We start from the raw sequence: 20,290 nt of genomic DNA on the forward strand, positions 1-20,290 counted from the left end.
ATCTTTTTCCAAATTAGAAACAAAATTTTTATTTAATTTGTCACCATTAAGAGAGTTTCTATTACTTATTGATCCCTGTTTACCTCAATTTGTAAGCTTATCTTCAATAAGTTGAGGAGTTATTTAAGTTAATCTGTGTATGTTGGAAAGTATTGTTTAGCCCATACAGGAAAATTGTCTTGTATAAAAGTAAATATTAATTTTCTTTTTGTAGTCTTAAATCTAAATCTTCTACTATATCTAAAACATTAATTTTGACACTGCTAAAATTATGTTCTCTAAAATGATTCAATTCCTGGTTATTGATAATTTTATTACTGTTTATAACAGAACAGTGTTGATTAATTCGAATGTTAAGAGAGTTACTGATTTGTCCAACATATTTCATATTATAAAAACCATAGGTTAACATATAAATAATAGTTTTAGTTTCACAAAACGATTTGGAGCCATCGTTATTAAGAATTGTATGTTTGTGGTCAATATTAGGACAAGTTTTGCATCTTTTATCACCATACTCTTTATGAGGCGGTAAAATTTCGGGTATTGAATGTAATTCAAAAAATCTTTTGCTTCCGCTTTCATAGTAGCAGGATGTCGATCCAAAGGTCCCCTCTGAACTAGGCTCTTCGTATTGTGTACAACATGAAGAATAATTTAAATATTAAACATTTTTTTTTTTAAATATTATACATACTTTTTACCAGGCGCTAAATTGTTATAACTGTTAAAATCCATTAAAATAGGCTCATAGAGCAAAGTCCTAAGCACACGCAATGTCCCAACCACACGAAATTACAAAAATAATTATTAAATGGAATGAGTAGGAAAACGAAAGTAAGTTAATAGTAGATAATAGAAAGCATTAAAGGTGCATTAAATATGATCACTAAACCATAGCATAATAAAGAAATACAAAAAGGACAACAGCAAAAAAAGCTTATTAAAAAATAAAACTTATTGTTTTACTTAATTTTCTTCATACATATACAGTGGAAAGTCGCGTATCCGGAATCGGCGGGACTTTCCGAAGTCCGTATATTTGATTTTTCTGTATAATTGACCTCCAAGGTAAACAAAGCTTAAAATGATCTGAATCTAAGAAGCAGAAAATAAATAAACATTATTTTTCGGGCAATAATGTTTTAGTATTAGAATGATATCTAATCAATCATAAACAAAATATTAGAAAAAAAATCATTATTGCTATTCTAAAAATAAATATAGAAAACGAAAAAAATTCCCAGTTATGAAAATATTAATTGCTCTCTCCACCATTTTAAACTAGAACGATTCAAGCAAGAATGGGAAATTCTCCTCATTCAATAAGGTGGGTAGGTGGAGAAGAAAAATTCATTTCCTCCTTACTTGTCATTCAAGTTGAGGGCGGGGTAGTGACAAATTCTTATTTTCTCTCCCATCATTGGCTATCAATCAAGCATAAAGGCGTGGCATGCTAATTGGGTTCTCTTTATTTTTTCTTGTGTGTCTAAAGGGGATTCCCCCTCCACTTTAACATTCAAAAAGGTTCCAGGAAATGCCTCTTTTACTAGCCAACTGCATAGAAAGAAGGGGGAGGGAGGGGACTCAGTTGTGGTCTTTTGAAAACAACCCCCCCCCCCTTTCCTGCATTCCAGAGGAAGAGCGTCATGGTCTTAGTAGATCTTCTGTTGATTTATGGGTTCAATGCATAGATCTGCAAAAGCTGAGAAGGGAAAAAACCTTTCAAAAGACTTCGTTTTTTTTTTTAAGGAGAGGGGAAGATGAAGAAATGTTTGTTTATTTTTGATTGGTAAAAAGTGTCCGGGAAATCGACCCTTCCGGAAAAGGGACGTCCGGATATGGGACGTTACACTGTGTATATATATATATATATATATATACACACATGCAGAGCATTAAAAAAATAACAACAAAATCTACATGCCCGTATCAGGTTTGATCGTGTGTCAGTGCCATTTTAATACAGATCAACAACATCAGTAGGGAAAACAGCATGGTGCCAATATACGAAGCTGCAGTCAGAAGCATCCTTCAACCTAAAATAAAATAAACGAAATTTAGTATAAATATTTTTAATTAGCAAAAATAAGTTTTAAAAAGCTGACAAAAAATAACTTGGAAAGCATAAGCTACAAAAAATTACTTATTACTTTATAAAAGCGAGAAGAGTTTTAAAATTTATAAATTTTTGTTAATAAAACTGATGAGCGCAAGATACATGGTAGCTAAGATCTTCAATTAAGTTCTTTATAAAGTCTAACAAAATCAAGAAAAAAGTAACTAATAATTTTAAATATAATTTACTCTTAAAAGATAAGATTTCCAAGTAGTTAAAAAATAAAGAGATACTTTTTCTAAATGCATAAAAAAACCTGGATATACATAGCGTAATTTTGCAGAGATACACCATGGCATTTATGATTTATAAACATTAAACTTTGGTATGCACTGCGTACCCAATGAGGCAGCCTATGCAGTATTTGTTTTTGGAATAATAATACTTGAGCTAGAAAATTCAATTTTGTTCAATTGATTCTCCAAAATTTCATTATTATTCTTAATCTTTTCATGCCTTGCAGCAATCTATTTTTATAATTGATGATCAATAATGATTTAAAGAATTAATGCAGGTGAAAAACAGTTTGCAAGAATGTAACAATAATGCAACATACGTTCCACCCTTCAACCAAAGAAGCCATTAATGAATTCACCTCCCTCAATCACTCCGCTAATAGTCTCTTACAAAGATCGACAGAAATATGATCCCCCCTTCTTTTCTGCTGCAGGCGTGAAGAAAAAATTTGAAATATGCAAGTCATTCTCTAAATCGAATGAGTGAAATGGTAAAATGATCTATCTTAAAGGCCAGCTTTATTATTTTTAATCTCAAAAATATACTATTTCCAAATTTAGAATAAAATGATACAGCATGATGAGCACGTGGATAAAAGAGGAATGTGCAAACTGCTTTTTATTTTACATCTAATGTTTATTTTAAATAATTTTTATTTATTTATAACTTGGACATAATAAATTAACTACAAAAGAAATAATGCATTCACGATCATTTCATGTTTTATTTTTGAGCAATCATTTGTTTATTTTTATAACTATTTTTTTTAAAAATTTTTCAGCTGTTTATCATTTGATAGGCTAAAATTTTAGAAATTTAAAATTAGTAAAAAGAAATAGGATGCATTAATGATTGTTTTATAGTACAATTTTGAGTCAAACAAGACTTATTTTACTTTATTCAATAATTATTTATATTTTTTGAATTATTGTAATGATTTTCAGCTGGGTTTAATCATTTGATTTAATAATATTTAGGTACACAGAATATACATCACGAACCATAAAATATTCAAGGGGTGAATAAATAAATAATGCATTAAATACATGTATATAAAAACATTCCAATCATGTCTAAATGAAATAAAAATTTGAAAATATTGGCCATTTCATCATCTTTAAATGAGCTTAAAATAAATGCATACAAAACAATAAGTATATTCATTTATAGCATGATACTATGCAAATATTAATGAAATTTAAAATAAGTATTAAATAACTTATTTTACGTTACAATGTGAATTCGGATAGAAAAATATAAATAAAGATGTTACTACCTAACAAGTTTTGGCTCTATAGTTTGACAACTAAAAGTGCAATTTAAATTTGTGTTCCACATATTATTTAAAATTTTTAGGTGAGTTTAATTTCAAGTAAAATGTTAAATTTATTATTCATTTTAGTAATCAATATTTTAATAATGAGAAAAAATTATAATACATTAACCAATGTACCTTTTATGCTAAAATTAAATTTTTGAAAGTAAAAAATATGGTAGCATACAACTACATTTTTAAAAAATAAAATATAGTGGCACACTATTTTTCACTTTAAAACAAATAGCTTTTAAAAACAGACATTCTATTTTCCAAACCAAAATTTTAAAGAAAGTTAATAAATCTCTATAGAATAATAAAGATATAGAATAGAAAATTGAAAAAATATCAACTGCTATTTATTTTGTCTTAAATATAGATACATATTCTGTTTCAACTTTATTTAGAAATAATCTATTTCGTAAACTACATTGCATAGGAACAGTAATCACTAAAATAAACTTATTTTACCATGAGAATATCATTCTGAATATTAGTGTACACATTCCCATTAGTACAAAATTTTCATTTTAAAATATAAAAAGATTTCTTTTTTATTTCACATGTTTTGCCAATATAACTTTTGAATTTATAAAGTAGGAAGACAATTAATCAATATATTAACAATATATTAACAATATATAACATTACTTATCAAAAGTAATGTAATTTTATTAGCCAGAAAGAGTATATGTGCAATAATAAATCAAAACATACTGATGGTAATGCAACATTTGAACTATATTCAAAATACTTTTAGAGGAATGGGTGTCACAAGACATACTTTTTCTTTTTTCTTGTGTGTGTTAACATTGTGTTACATTTTTCAAAAACTATTAATTTCAGAAATGCATGCTCTTTGAAACTTTTGACCCAAATAAAAAACATTTTAATTTTTAAAAAATGCAATTTACTTGACTTGAATGACTCTTAGAGCACCAACTACTAATTTTGTGAAAGATATCAGTGTTTTAATTCAAATAATATGTTAATTAAAGTCATTTGTATATTAAAATCCAGTAACTGAAAAATGCAGTTGTTATGGAATTATTCATCATTTTATGTAATTCAAATAAAATAAAATGGATTATAACATGTTTTACTTTTGACTGAAATGTGAAATAATGCTACTATTTGCACTCCTACAGACATAAGCAACCAGTCTTCGTTCTTTTGCACATTTAAACTCACACTTTATAATCAAATAAAAATAATATAAAACTTAGCAAAAGTTTTTTAATTCATTCTTATGCAAAGCTCTTAGCAATATTTTTTTCATATTTCCAATGGGCATTGTAATATTTAACACTAAACAGGGCATTGTAATATTTAATACTAAATTATTTTTTAAACTTTTTGAATGAGTTTAAAACAATCAATTTCTCTAAGTTCAAAGGGGAAGAGAACTTATTAAGCAAGATGGAACTGGACATTACAAATGTTTTTTTTTAATCATTATATTAAATAATTCCACTGCATAAAATGCAATCTATCATACATAGGAATAATTTTACAGGGTGACCACTCAAATCAGATTTCAAATTTCCCTGATTTTTCCAGATAAAAATCTTAAAATTTCCAGGTTTCAGTTTCTTTATTCTAATAAAGTGTAGTCAAGAAAAGTGTCTATAAATTATAAAATATTTTATTCAAAATGTTATTTTTTTAACATATCTTGAAAAAAATAATTTATTTTGACAATTTGGAAAAATTTTTTATTTATTTTTTAATGTTTTGGTACAAAATTTTGAATCAAAAATCATGTATTGACCAACAAAAGAGTAAAATTAAATATTAGTATATAGTTAGTTCTTAAAAAAAGCCTTTTTTTAAAATTAAAATATGTTATAAAAGGTTAAAATGAAATAGAAAAAATTAGCATTAATGCAACAATTGTAACAATTTGTCAATAAACATAGCTGTTAGTGATTGTAAAAAAAAAGTGATTGGTTGGTTTGCTAAGAAAAAATAATTCACAGATTTCTTTTAATGGGAATACAAAAGCTTTCAGAAAAAGAGTGCATTATAAAACCTATTATTATTATTAAATTATAACCAACTAATTTTTGGAGAATTTTATAAAGTTAAAAGTACAAAAACATTTTGTCAAAATGGAAAAAAATTACCATGAAATCATTGGAACAAACTTAAGCCATAATAAATCATTTTTAAGTAAGAGAAAAGTCAATATTTAAAAAGGTTAATTATAAAAAAATTGCTAATTAGATAATTAATTTGCAGCCTATTACTGCAGCAGTATATAAAGTATGAATAAAAAAAAATAAAAAAAAGAAAGAAAGAAAATAAAATAAATAAAAAAATATTTCTAAAAGAAGAAAATTTAACACTAAATATTTATTGGATCAATTCTTTTTGAAAGCATTTTTGATCTTTTATGCTTTTTCACACAATTCAAGAAGTATATTAAAACATTAGCTACATCAGGTCTCTATAAGAGTAATTTGGGTACCTTTTATAACAGTGCCTATTAACACAAAACCCGTAGCAACTAATAATAACACCATTAAAAAATAATCACTGGCATCAATAATATTTTGTTTTATGCTCCACCCATGAAAAAGATAAGCATACTTTATTTTACGTTTTTTTTCTTCAAATTTATTATACAGGTAAGTGTTAAAATTAAGCATCTTAAATTGGACACAATTGAAACAGTCTAAATTAAAAGAAAAACACTTATACCATAATATTGGTGGTTAAAACACATTATGATTTTCGTAGTTCATTTAAACAAATTTAAGAATCCAAGTATTAAGTAAGTGAACTTGATATAGAACTTAAATAAAAGTTTGTAAAAAAAAATTTTTTTTTACGGTAAATTTAGAAAGTAGTTGTTAATTTAAATTCATACAGCATTATAAGTTGATGTAAAATTTTTTATGCTCTAAGGATAATGGAACTAGGTACTTATATTTGTTACAAAATTTTTATATTAATTATTTTAAAAAAGATTTATTACAAATTATTACCTAATAATTATTATGACTGGAAATATAATTGAAATTTGTTCATTTACAAAATTGCCAAAACAAGGTAAAAACAAATGGTTTCAGATAATTTCAAAGTATTTAGATTAAAATTAAGCATTTTTTTGATTGAAACAGTATTGTCATTAACTTTTCTCTCATCTAGTTTAAAAAGTATAAATTTTAATAACTTTGCATTTGTACTGAAAATTTTATTCAGTTTGTACTTCTATTCAAAATATTAGGGCCATGTCACCATAAATATTATTTAATTAAAGTGTATTTTATCTTGCTGAAGATACAATTTCATATTACAGAATTCACTGTAACAGATTTATCTGAAAACAAATTTTCTGTTACCAAATACACAAAGCCAAATGTTAAACAGACACAGATTTACAATTACTGATGCTTTATAAAAAATCATTATAAAAAAAAGTTATTACAATTATAAATTTGAAATAAAATAAATAAAACTGGTATGATCACGAATGACCATCTAGCCTTGAAATGCTTACATAATTTTGTTTGACTTTATGATAAAAAATATCCCTGTCAGTAAAAAAAATTACTAATTTGATTCTTTCTCTACATGCAAAAGTTTCCAAAATACACTAAATTCTTTTTTATCATAAACACTTTATTTTACACATCTCTCCAACATCGTTATTTATAAATCATGAATAATTCGCAGAACTTCAAATTTAACACTAAACATACCATTACCGGTAAAATGACCATTTAAGAATTTTTGCATCGAAAATGTGCTTATCTTATAATTTTTTAACATTTGACTTCATGACTTTTTCTAACAATTATATACAGTTAATATTATATTTTTCTTTTGGTATTTTGTTTGTTTCGAATAATACTTGTCATATACCTGTTTCTACCACAGCCAGTCATTTGACCGGGAGAAAAATTTATAGCTTTATAAGGTTATCGGATCAGAAATTACGATGTAATGCGCATTCAATGTATTGCGTTCGGTGAGTTGCACATTTCTACTAAGACTGTTGCATATTAGTTCAATCAGAATAACTGTGAATTCAAATTTCAAGAAAGTACCTAAAATTTCAGATTTTGACATTTTTGTGAAAGAAAAAGTGGCAAAAACTGTTTTCGTAAGTAGCTTATATTTTATTTTGATAGCTATATTTCCTTTCTAACTAATTGTTAGTTTTTACAAAGAAAAATGTCAAAACAATCAAGACAGCACAAGTTCTTATAAGAAATAATATTAATTATAAGAATTATAATTCTCATAATTATAAGAATAATAATAAGAATTATAGAAATAATAATAATTACAAGAAATATGTCTGTGGAAAATGTACAGTGGAAACACTTTGTATATGTAAAAAATGAGTTTAATATTGAATTAAAAAATTTTATTCTTCGTGTTTGTAATACATAAAAATTGCCAATATACAATTTTATTTAATCATAATAAAGTTTTTTTTAGTTTATTTCTTTCCTAACATCCATATTTTATACATTCAATCAAGAAACATACAGTCATTTGACCGGCTATGGTAGAAATAGGTATAGATTAAGTGATAGTATGCTTAGAGTTAATGAACTTATTCTGCAAAATTAAATGATGTAATATAAGTTTTACTCATAAAATTATGGAATATAAAACTTAAATTTACTATTTATATAGGATCATTAAATTTAATAGAATAAAGTTTTTGAACAATTAAAACAGTGCTCTAATATCCAATAAGAATATATCTGAGATATCCAGATAAAACATACAATTCATAAATGAAAGAAGTCCCTCAGATATCTCATGGATATCTGTGATAAGTCACATGTATGTGTCAGATGTTTCTGGGATATACAACAGATGTCACAATACCCAAATATCTGTTTGATATCTAACAGTTGTAACTCCTGGATTTCAGAGGAGCATTTCATGGATATTCAGAAGATTTGGAAATATCCAGCCTTTTAGTATACGTCTCAAAGATTTTTTGGGAATATTTGATGCTGCACAGGCTTATTTCTGTAATACCATAATAATTATCACCCTTATGGCAGAATTTTTTCGAGCTATCTGCGACAAAACTCTCTAGCATTAATATCTTTCTGCAAGACACTTTTAAGAATAACAAACATATATGTTTCAAATTTAAAATAACAAAATCGCTGTGTTTACAAAAAAAAAAAAAAAAAAAAACTTTATTTATTTTTTAAATAAAACATGCAATAATTTTTAATTTTAATATTATGGGTGATATTCTCTCATTTTGTAGGGGTGGGGTGGACACAAAATTTTTCCTACTTTGCATTTTGTAAATAATCATCACAATAAAAAAATTAATAAAAAGTATGAAATCCAAAGATCAACGAAATTATGCGAATCCGGCTCCACAAATGCGTGTTTTGAATCAGGCTCCTCAAATGCTTCTTTTCAAGATTACCTTATTGTAATAAATAACAGCGCATAAAAAAATATCAGATTTCAAAAAAATGAAGAAATCAATAGCAATAACTGCAAAAAGTAGGATAGAATTATCACCTTAAAAAGTAAATACTCAAATGCACGATACGAATGTTCCGTATTGTTTCAAATATATGGGGATATTTAATATCCAAGTGAAAATCAATATCAATAACTGCTGAAAATACAATTAAAACCTTATATTAATTTACGATAGTATCGGCGTAAATTGAGCATGTCAAAAATTGGTTATCTATATGCATAATTCAAATATTATGTGTAAATTTCTAAAAAGAAAATTAAATATATATTTTTTTTACTTTTCAAAAGAAAGATCTTTTTGCAAGAACTCTAACGTGTTCAGACGGCGTGTCTCTATGATTCTGACACAGGGATTATCACTTCATGTTATTTTATACATTAATATGTGCACTCCAGCGTGTCAATTTTATTGAACTTTTCTACATGTACTACATTTTGTACTTAACTTTTTGAGATATAATTTTTGATCATTTTTCCTTAATTTATAACAACCAGTGTAACTTTTTGCACTATGTCATGAGAAGATCATGTAAAGAACCTACACTCATATTGAGCAAAATCTTCAGGAGCATTAATGCAATAATTATTGGCATGCTTTGTTTTTAAGTGATTGACTCAATATTTTGTTTGAGAAAGTTTGTATAAGAACTGAAATAAGAATAACAAAAAGTAAAAATTTAAAATGCTATACAAACTCAAAGGAAAAAGTATAAAGGGAGACAGTGGTAATAAACAATAGATACTTTTATCAAAATACAACTGGACTCATTTCATCCATGTTTGACTTTTTTGATAGATCTTACTAATTATTTACATTTAAAAAAATATATAATTAGAAAAAACACAAACTGAATCTTATTCAAAACGTTTCACTCTTTCAAATCAATTATAGTTCTAAAATGTAACTGTTTTTACAGTTAACAGAAACTCATCTATGCATTGGAGTTATGCAATTTTTTATTTCTTGCAACAAAAAAAAAAAATCCCAATGAAGAAAACATTAATAAAGAAAAAAAATCATAATATATATTTCTTCCACATCATACAAACTTCAATACAACTATTGAAATAAACTTTGTTGGAAATACAAAAATGTACAGAAATAAAAAATTATCTAAAATTTATATTTTTATAAAAAATTACAAAAAGATATTTTAAAACTTTTTACTTTTTTTTGTACTAATGGTGTATCAGTTTTAATTTTCTGATTTATAAAAATATATTTTGAGCTTTAGATTGATATTATCACAATTCTTTAAGTCATTTTCATATAAGTTTGTGAAATTTCTATTTTGTTTTAATTTCATCACTTTATTAAATAGCATTTCAAAAAGATATTTTAGCAAAAATTACAAAAAGATAATTTAAAACTTTTTACTTTTTTTTTGTACTAATGGTGTATCAGTTTTAATTTTCTGATTTATAAAAATATATTTTGAGCTTTAGATTGATATTATCACAATTCTTTAAGTCATTTTCATATAAGTTTGCGAAATTTCTATTTTGTTTAAATTTCATCACTTTATTAAATAGCATTTCGTATTAGCCCATTTTGAGATATTATCATAAAAGAAAAAAAAAAAAAGAAAGATCAATAAAGTTTTAACTAAGAAATGTTTTATGGAGAATATAGTAAGGATAAATTAATGAATAAGATAAAAATCATAATAAGTGTAAATTATTGCTCTTATTTGCACACAAACAGGAATTTTAACATGTACATTTATTCAAAGGGCTACGGTGGGCCTGGCCTACTTAGATATTTGATTGTCCATCACAGAAATATTGGACATCATCACTTTCCAAACAGAAAAAAATCTTTGTTTCATGAATTATTTTGTTTAATAAGCTGCAACTTACAGGGTATCTACTACATTTTAAATTTTCAAATTCATGACTTTCCATGACAATTCCAAGAATATTCCATGACTTAACAAAGTTACTATTTTCTCCGACAAAAGCACAACAATAAACTTAAAAAAGCATTATAACATTAATTGAAATGATAGGTATAACGAAAATTCATACTCTGCATCTTCATATTTATTTTAAATTTAAAAAACAGAGTAAAGAAAAAGTTGAAGCAATAAAATAGCTGAAAAAAATACAAAAGCAATTTGTTTCTCCTCTTTTTTACTGCAGAAATATATTTTAAAGATGCTTTTCTTGTGTATCGGAGATTAAAGAAATACTCCTGATATTTCTGTTCTCTTATCAGAATAAAAAAAATGGCCAATGACTGGCTTGCTTCAGCTAGAATTTTAAATTGATAAAATAAAATAAAAATAATAACAAAAATTCTGAAATTACAGAAGTTTAAAAGATAATTCGCTCTAGAAATGATGTTTTATCTTTCATTTTTATAAAGAACACCATAATTTTTAAAGAACACAATAAAAACATTTTATATTTTAATAAATATGACTGTGAGTGGGGATTTTGTTACAAATTCAGATATTCGGTATATCATGTAATTGTGTGTGTGTGAGGGGGTAAATTCTATTTTAAAAAGAGAGACTTTTGGGCGCCCTGAATCAATGATTTTTTTAAAATAAATAGTTAAAATCAAGACATTTCATGACAAATTTTGGGTGTGCAGATACCATGAACTTAAACCTGTTTCTCCATAGATCATAAATTGAAAAAGTTTTTGAACTTGTGAACATTTTTTTCCCATTTGCTATTCAAGAAAGCAAGATCAATTAGAAGTCAAAACTAAATGAACACCAAAGATAATTGCCTAACAGTTATTAAATATAATTAACAGTACACAACTGTAAAACCTCAAAAAAAATTTCAAAATCTTTTGAGCTTTGAAACCAAATTTTTTAATTTACACTCATAACTATTCTAATTTATCCAATCTGAAACAAGTGTAATTTAATTCAGGGATTTTGTTCAAGACTATATTAAAAAATTGTATATTAAAATACTACAGCTAATTTATGACATTATTAAAATGAACATACTCATTTTTTTTTTACATCCAATCTTGTCAAGAAATAACATCAGTTGAGTATATGGCCAAGACTTTATTTGTTAAGCTGTTACTGCTCGCCCCTTTTTGACTTGTTCAGCTAGATGCCAAAAATTGATAAAATGAGATATCTACTTAAAGACACGAGAAAAAGAATGACATTTTGTTCACAAATATAGTTTAAAATTACTAAATTTAATTTAAAAGAAATAATTAAGAATAAATCATAGAGCAAAAAAGTTATTTTATAGATTTATTACAGGGTTGCTACTCAAATCTGGGAAGAAAAAAAAAAACTCCCTGCGTTTTCCCTGTATATGTTATACACAATATACTAAGAGGAAACACACAATTACTGCGTAAATTTGTATGCTATATCAGGATAACTAATACTAGCTTTAATTGCTAGAAAAACTTAAATAAGGAATAGTTTAACATACATAAAAAATAAAAAAAATACAGCAAATAAAATAGTAAAGTATAACTGAACTATATTTAAATACCCCATAGATTGCACTTAAAGAGGACAACATTTTGTAAAAAAAGAAAATAAGAAATAAATATTCCTTGCATTTTCCCTGTTAATTTAGTTGATTTTTTAATTATCTTTATTTTCCAGGTTTCCCCTATTCTCCCTGTGGAGTGGCGACCCTGTATTTTATTTTCATTTCCTTAATTTAATTTTAGACGTTAGATACCAACTATTTTATAAGTTTTTAAGCAAATGTCAAAAGACTATGTCAATCAAACAATGTTCAACATTCATATGCAGGGGTCTGTCCACGTTGAATTTACTACCGCTTAGCGGTACCTTCACAAATTCAATTTTAGGAAAAACGGTAATTTCACAAATTCAACTTTAGGAAAAACGGTAGTTTCACAAAGTACTTTTTCTTAGGATTTTATTTTTGTATCCTTAAGAAGCGATAAACCTATATTTTTCCCATCATAAATCTATATTTTTCCTATCCATTTCGGATCATCCGCGAGGATGATCCGAAGACATGCCATCACCATTTTTCATCCTCTGGAGAGGCGATGACCTCTGCTTCGGTAGCCTGATGACATGCGAAGTCAATCACTTTGCTTGAAACAGTTTAACGAGGACCGATACAGCACACTCTCGGTCCCTTTGCAAGCTGATCAAAGAGGTTACTCACCCGCACACTGACCGCAGCCAGTGATGCTTGACTTCAGTGTTCTATTGGGATCTTGATGATTAGTCAGTTCACTGCGGGACTCTCAGTGCATTTGCAGCTATGCAAAACAATAGTTATGAAGCCCCAACGTTATCACAGCCATTAGGATGAAGTCTATTAAGGCCTATTTAATCCTAAAAATAAAATATATTATTAATAAAATATATAATAAAATAAATATATGTTGTGGGAAACTATCAACAGTTTGAAATTTCTAACTTTTTGGATTGATTAAATAGATCGGCATCATAAGAACTAAATACTGCAATGAACTTGATTAAAATTTATAAGGTTTATGCCAATATGGCAACAATTTTCGTAAAATGTTCTACAAATGTCACCCATATGCATGGGTGCCAAATTTGTCGAAATGTTAGGAATTAGCAAAATAATAATGAAAAAGTTTTTTTTATATTGAATTCCATGCGTTAAAAAAAAAATTCTAATTTTATTATTCTAAGCTGAAGGTTTCGGTAGCGAATATTATAGAAATAAATAAGTTCTTCCGAGCGTTGCAGGGTGGCCACAGTCTGGAAAATTTTTAAAAGAGACGCCAATTACTTAATGAGGTTATTGTAAGTTTCAAAGGCTTTAATTTTAGGGAAATTTCAGGAATACAATTTGTCAACTGTAACATAAATTTACAAATATTTTTGGATGACAATTGCTACCAGCTTTTAAATTTTTCTGGAAAGTGGCTACACTTGGAAGGTTTCTCCACCCACCCCCCTTTTCCATGAGATGAAGCATTTAAAATTGAAATGTTTAAATTTAAAATTTACGTGCTTTCTGTGGACTGACAGCGAGATTTGTCTATCAGCTAAAAGAAATATCTTTTGGGCTTTGAGAATGTACTTTATTTAGGAATTTTTAGATAATTAATTTTTAGTATATTTTGTTAATTTCACAGTTTTTCTTATTATCTAAACTCAACATTTTACTCAGTATGTTGAATTTATTTACAAATGTTATAGCTTTTTTTTCTTTTTTTTTTACAAAATTTTAATAAACAGTACTACTAAATCATTATGGAGTAAGTTTTTAAATCTTTTGGATAGCGAGGAACGGGATAGTGAGGAAAAATCATTTTACATAGCTTATATTATAACAATGGTAAAAGTATACTTAATGTGTATAATAATTATTCTTAATGTTGCTGATAAAAATTACTTTACATGATATTTACTATTTTGGACAATGTATTTGTCAACAAAAAGAAAGTTAAGTTCCCTTTTATGTATAACATGCATTGCAGTGTAATGATATTGAAGTGTATGGTTTTAATTTTTTATGTTGATAGAAGTCAATGAAAACTGCATTTATCTAAAAACAGAGAGCTTTAAATGCAATTTTTTTAATAATATTTATTAATGCAAATAAATTCTAGGGAAGTTTCATTATTATATGTGTCCCGATTTCTCTTTTTTATTCTATGCAGCTGTCTCTTATCTCATAGCCTGTGTACCATAACATAAATTATGCAAACATAAAGTTTTATTTTTCCCCTTCAAGTTTATCAACCATATTAAGATCTCGGTACACACTAAAAGAATAGTACTCCCATTGGTCTACTAAATTTTTATTGTTTGGTGTGGCTTTAAAAACTTATAATACTATAATTTATGCCTGACTAAGTTCTACTAGATAACAGAAAAGTCTGAAGCATCGGAAACAGGCTTCCCCGACCCAGGGATGACTATTTCCTCCAATCAGATAGCTTATTATAGTCACTACCTAGGCTTGTTATAAGAGTGAGAAAAGAATAAAAAAGCTAAAATACACATATCAACTCGTGAAAAAATAATTTAAAAAAAGTATGCAAAACTCATTTTCAAAATTTACATACTTATTTAAAGTTATAATTTGTGCACATTAACAGTCTAACAAACCAAAGATTATCATGATTAAATAGGATAACATAGTAAAGTAAAACAAAATAATGCAGAAATATTAAGAAAAATAGACACTAAAGATTTTTTTAATTTTTTATTCAGGAACTTTTTTCTAAAGTTTAAAAAGTTTGAAATTTTGTCCAGGGACAAGTCAGATGAATCTCTTGCCTGGCTATAAAAGAAATCAGCTATAAAACTGAAATGTTATAAATATATTACACCAAAGACCGTAATAATCTTCATTTAGTAACAATCTTTAATAATTAAGAGTTTAAAAAAAAAAAGGATGGGAGATTTTGACTTGAAAATATTTCATATTTCATGCAAATTTTGCACTTAATACACAATAGAATTATTTACTTAATGGACAGAAAACATTGAGAAAAATATTATAAAACTTTAAAATGGCGAGCATAAATTATTAAATTGATCGTTAATTTTTGTAAAGATTTAAAAAATTTTTAGCTGAAGCAATGTAACAAAAGCAAAAGAAACATTAAATAAATTGTATGTGAAAACTAAGAACTAATCTATAAAAATAAGCAGGCTTTAAATAAAATACTTTCTTCAACAAATAATTTGAATGAAATGCTTATTATTTTACCATACTTAGTCAAAAACTACAATTTAAAAGAAAAACAAAAATTTTAAATACAGAAATGTTTAATAAATATAAATTATTATATCTTCCTTTTACAAAGTAAATATTATGTTTAAAAAAAAAGCCACAAAATATAAGTAAACAGCAAAAAAATGAGAAATAATTACACCTGCATAAACAAATATTTTTGATGAAAAATGTAGACCTCCAACTTTTTTTTAACACATAAAAATTTAAATAAAATAATTAAATTTCTTGCGCCTAGCTAACTGAAAAATACCTTGTTTTCGTACCCTCTTGTTCACCAATACCACAAGGATAAATAGATACAGAACCTCTGTTCATCATCCAGTGCACATTTCAAACTATTTAACTGAGAATATGCTCTGAAAGAGAATAGAAAAATGTTATAAAATTTCAACTAAACATCCATAGAAAAGTATATAACAATGTTTTCGAGTAAAGACATGACAACTTACTTCATTGAAATGAAGTAAATTTTCATGCCTGGGGAAAAAAATCAAAACTGAAGCAAAGAGGACAAGGTTATTAACAGTGGAGAAAACGCTAAAGTCAAAGTTGGCATGCATTAGACAATTGACTGTTTTATCCAGATTTAAACACAGTTTTAACACACATATCAGAAACCTAAAATTTTAGGTAAGAAAATAATTATTAGCTAATATGAATGTGAAGTAATTATAAATAAATAAACATAGAAAATAACAAGTGATCAACTATGATGTTCAATGGTTCTGACATTAACCCCCCTTTTGGTTTTCACAATCACTGTTGAAAATCGTAAGTTTTGGTGAAGAGGATGATTGATTATCAATAGTAAATATTGAATAATTATGACTAAGAATTTGCAAAATTGCAATTTATCTAATTTACTACTAGAAAAATGTATAGAAATTGAAAAAAATTATGATTTTTTTTTTCAGAACAAAGTGCAGTCACTGAAATATACAAAGTATAATAAATAAAGTTATGAAATAAAAAAAAATAGAAGTAAATTTTGTTTCCTCCCCACAGATCTTATAAAATAAGTCAGAGTTTAACAGATGTAACAGTTGCTACAGTCAAATTTTTAATTTTCACTTCAAATCTATTGCAGTTTATTAGTAGTATATTTCATTTGAATTACCTATATGATAACTAAAATTTATTGAGAATAATCTATTTGATTAAATTTGTGTGAATACAATATTTTCATATTAAGTTATGCTGAAGCTACCAAATATTATACACTCATTTTTAAATTATTTTGCACACAAGCAATGGACAGATTTAGTTTTATCTTATGCTTAGCAAAGTGCTTCTTGTTAAAATTCTTAGTTGAACTATTACGGAATTAGTTGCAAATCACAGTTTTTCAAATTTTTACATTTTATGCAGATTCTTAAAATAGAGATACTTAAATAATTTCAAATAGAGACCTGCTTTTACAAAAAAAAAAAAAAAAAAACCAGAAATTTAGAATTACAGGCTTCTAAAGATCTGCAGTTTCATCAAAGCTAGTGAAATCACCGGAGTATTGGGAAATTTATTTTAATAACTGTACTAAATATTGTTATCAACTTGATAAAGTACTTTAACTGATTGATTGAAAAAAATTTATCGATTTATACGAGTAAATGATATAATGATTACATAGCAAAATTATTCTGTAAAATATATATAACTGTGCACTTTACAGTATAAAATTTTTTAGATTATTATTGCTAAATAAAATATGCAAGTTATTTTTTGGCATCGAATTATCATTGAATAAACCAACTTAATAATTGTGGGCAAAAAATTTTCAATTCGACTAAAAAGTTCTTCAGATATGACGAAATATTCGAAACATAAAACTTAACATCAATGGGTACAAATTTTGGACTACTCTCCTGACCAAACTATTGGGACCTTTTCCACGATTGTGGGTCAGAAATCCTAATTCTTCAGAATATTTTGGGAATCAGATACCTTAATCCATCTGATTTTGTACCTTAAAATGTCATCTGCACAAATTAATTGCCATGTTTGAGATCACCCTTTCAAACCATTAGGACTGAGTCAGAGAATGTGATGATCTGATCATTAGATCAAAAATCATCCTGGGTGGTCTGCTTATTTTTTTCACGCTGCACACATGAGCATGAAAAACAAATAATGTGAATTACAAAAAAAAATTCACAGGTTAAGATTATACAATTATTAGTGACAACTTTAGTTTTAATTAAGCTAAGAAATCTGTCTAAGTTGTACCATCAATATTCCGACGAATAACAACTACCAACTCAACAATTAGAACAATAGTAATTATCTGTAATGTAAACTTAACAGTTATAATATATCGAACATAATAACCTTAAAATATAAATAATACATTAGTCATTAAGAAAGCAAATAAATTATTTTAGATACATTTTTAATATATGATGTATAATATGAATAATAATTATATTAGTAATTAAAATGCAAATATTATGCATGATTGAAATAATTATGTAGATGGATGTTTAATAAAATATCTTTAATGACAAAAAAGAAACATGTCACTGGTTTTTATAAGTTTTTGCCACATTTCGACAAACAGTTTATTATACTTTTCGACAGGTTTTTGACATGTCGTGTCAAAACCAGCTTTTGATGCAAAAACTAAAACCCTGGATAGTAAATGAAATCTCTCCAGGAATTTTTCCATATCACAAGAACCTGTCGTGCAAACTGCAATTGCCAATGCATTTAATAGATTTTAAAATCTCAATTTAAAGAAAAAAAGATATACAAGCTTGATTGGAGGTCATGAGATATATATCCTTCAAGTTGGTCCTCGTCTGTAATGTGTCCAGTACCTTGTAAACCACTGCCCAGAAGTTGCAAATATTTGGAGATTATTCAGCTACAGATCATGATAGGGAAATTTTCCCATTGCCCAAGAATATATATGTTTTTTTCCTTCCGAGTAACACTTTTTCCTAGAGAAATAACAAAATTAAAACAACTTTTTTTAAAACATCTCATAATTACAATCTAATTGATAATATAGATTGTAATTAAGATTTTCAAGTTATAATAAATCTTTTTCAAATATGTGATAACAAAATACAATAAGCAAGAAAAATAAATTTAACGGCTTAAAACAGCTGTAATCCTTTAATATTTTACATAAACAATATAAAGACTTTTTTTTAAAAAAATTATGATCTAAAGAATTATTCAAATATAATGAATTTTAATTAATACAACTAAATATAACAGGTACACAACTCCAAATCACAAAATTAATTCACAACTACTAATAGCATAGAAATTTTTATAATCATATAATGTTAAGTATGAATGCTTAAACGAAATTTTAAATATAATATACTACTTATATTACACCTACAATTTAGAAAAATTTAAAAATGAAAATTATTACATTTTATATCTTTTAAGAAAATCAATATCGACTCTTCGCCAACTTGCCGTAGCTATGATAATATCCCCGAAATATGCATGGTATCCCCCAAAATGTTTAAATTAGTTCCGTGACAATTTTTAACATTTTGTGGGGGAAAATAAAACTAACCAAGCATATAGCTTCATCAAATGCATACTGCTTAAAGTTCCTTAAGGGAATTCCAAAGATACGAGGGATTTCTTCAACGAGGTCCATTCTTCATCGTATTATAAAATTAGAATCTTATTTTTCGAAGTTTATTGAAAGAAAAAAAAATTTAAATTTTATTCTCGAATTCACATTTCGTGTGTTTTGATTACGCCGTTTCCGACCTTCTATTTCTGTTACATTACTTCTTTAATTTTAAAACATTTGCTCAGCCTGGTGCAGTAGAGCAACTAGCTATTCCGTTATTTAATCTAAAGGGACATTCTCACTGTACGAAACAAATTCGCTATTGGGAACTCTCAAAAATGTGGAGCAAAATCTGAGCAAATTTTCAAAAAAATTTCTTTTTTTCTTCTTCCGATTAGTTTGCATTTTATTATTTTTTTCAACTTGTTTTTCTATATTTAAGAGGGTCCTACATATAATAAATATATTTTTCCAATTGAGAAAATGGCAGGTTCCAATCCCAGCTTCATAAACTTTTCAAAAAAATTTCTTTTTCTTCCGATTATTTTGCATTATATTATTTTTTTCAATGTGTTTTTCCATATTTTAGTGGGTCTTACATATAGGAAATAATTTTTTTTAAATTGGTAAAATGGCGAATAATGGGTGAAAACTGGAAAAATCAAGGAAAATTGACTTATTTCCATTGTTGTAAATTATTTTTACAACATATTCGACAGTTTCTCAAGCGTAATGTGTTCTATAAGTAGAATCGTGCATCTTTCTTTGTTAAAGAACGCATAATGGAATAATAATAAAAAAATAAATAATAAAAAAATAAATAATAAAATAAAATGGCGGGCGGGGGTTCGAATTTCGAAGCCGTTTAACTCTCTTTAATATTAAGTTATAATTTTCAAACAGG

At 26.4% G+C, this 20,290-nt stretch overlaps 1 long non-coding RNA gene across 1 annotated transcript; it reads right to left on the minus strand.

The window, feature by feature from the left end:
• Positions 1 to 1,488: 1,488 nt before the first annotated feature.
• LOC147806767 (uncharacterized) lies at positions 1,489 to 19,587 on the minus strand. Its single transcript, XR_015435143.1, has 6 exons — positions 19,231 to 19,587; positions 18,595 to 18,784; positions 16,099 to 16,204; positions 13,287 to 13,459; positions 12,119 to 12,226; positions 1,489 to 2,039 (listed from the first exon to the last, which is right to left on the minus strand). It is a non-coding gene; the product is annotated as an uncharacterized LOC147806767 (long non-coding RNA).
• Between the last annotated feature and the right edge of the window lie 703 nt (positions 19,588 to 20,290).

The sequence above is a fragment of the Parasteatoda tepidariorum genome, chromosome 7 (genome assembly GCF_982258835.1).
Source record: "Parasteatoda tepidariorum strain Cologne lab strain chromosome 7, Ptep-v5.0, whole genome shotgun sequence".
In the NCBI taxonomy this organism is placed as follows: domain Eukaryota; kingdom Metazoa; phylum Arthropoda; class Arachnida; order Araneae; family Theridiidae; genus Parasteatoda; species Parasteatoda tepidariorum.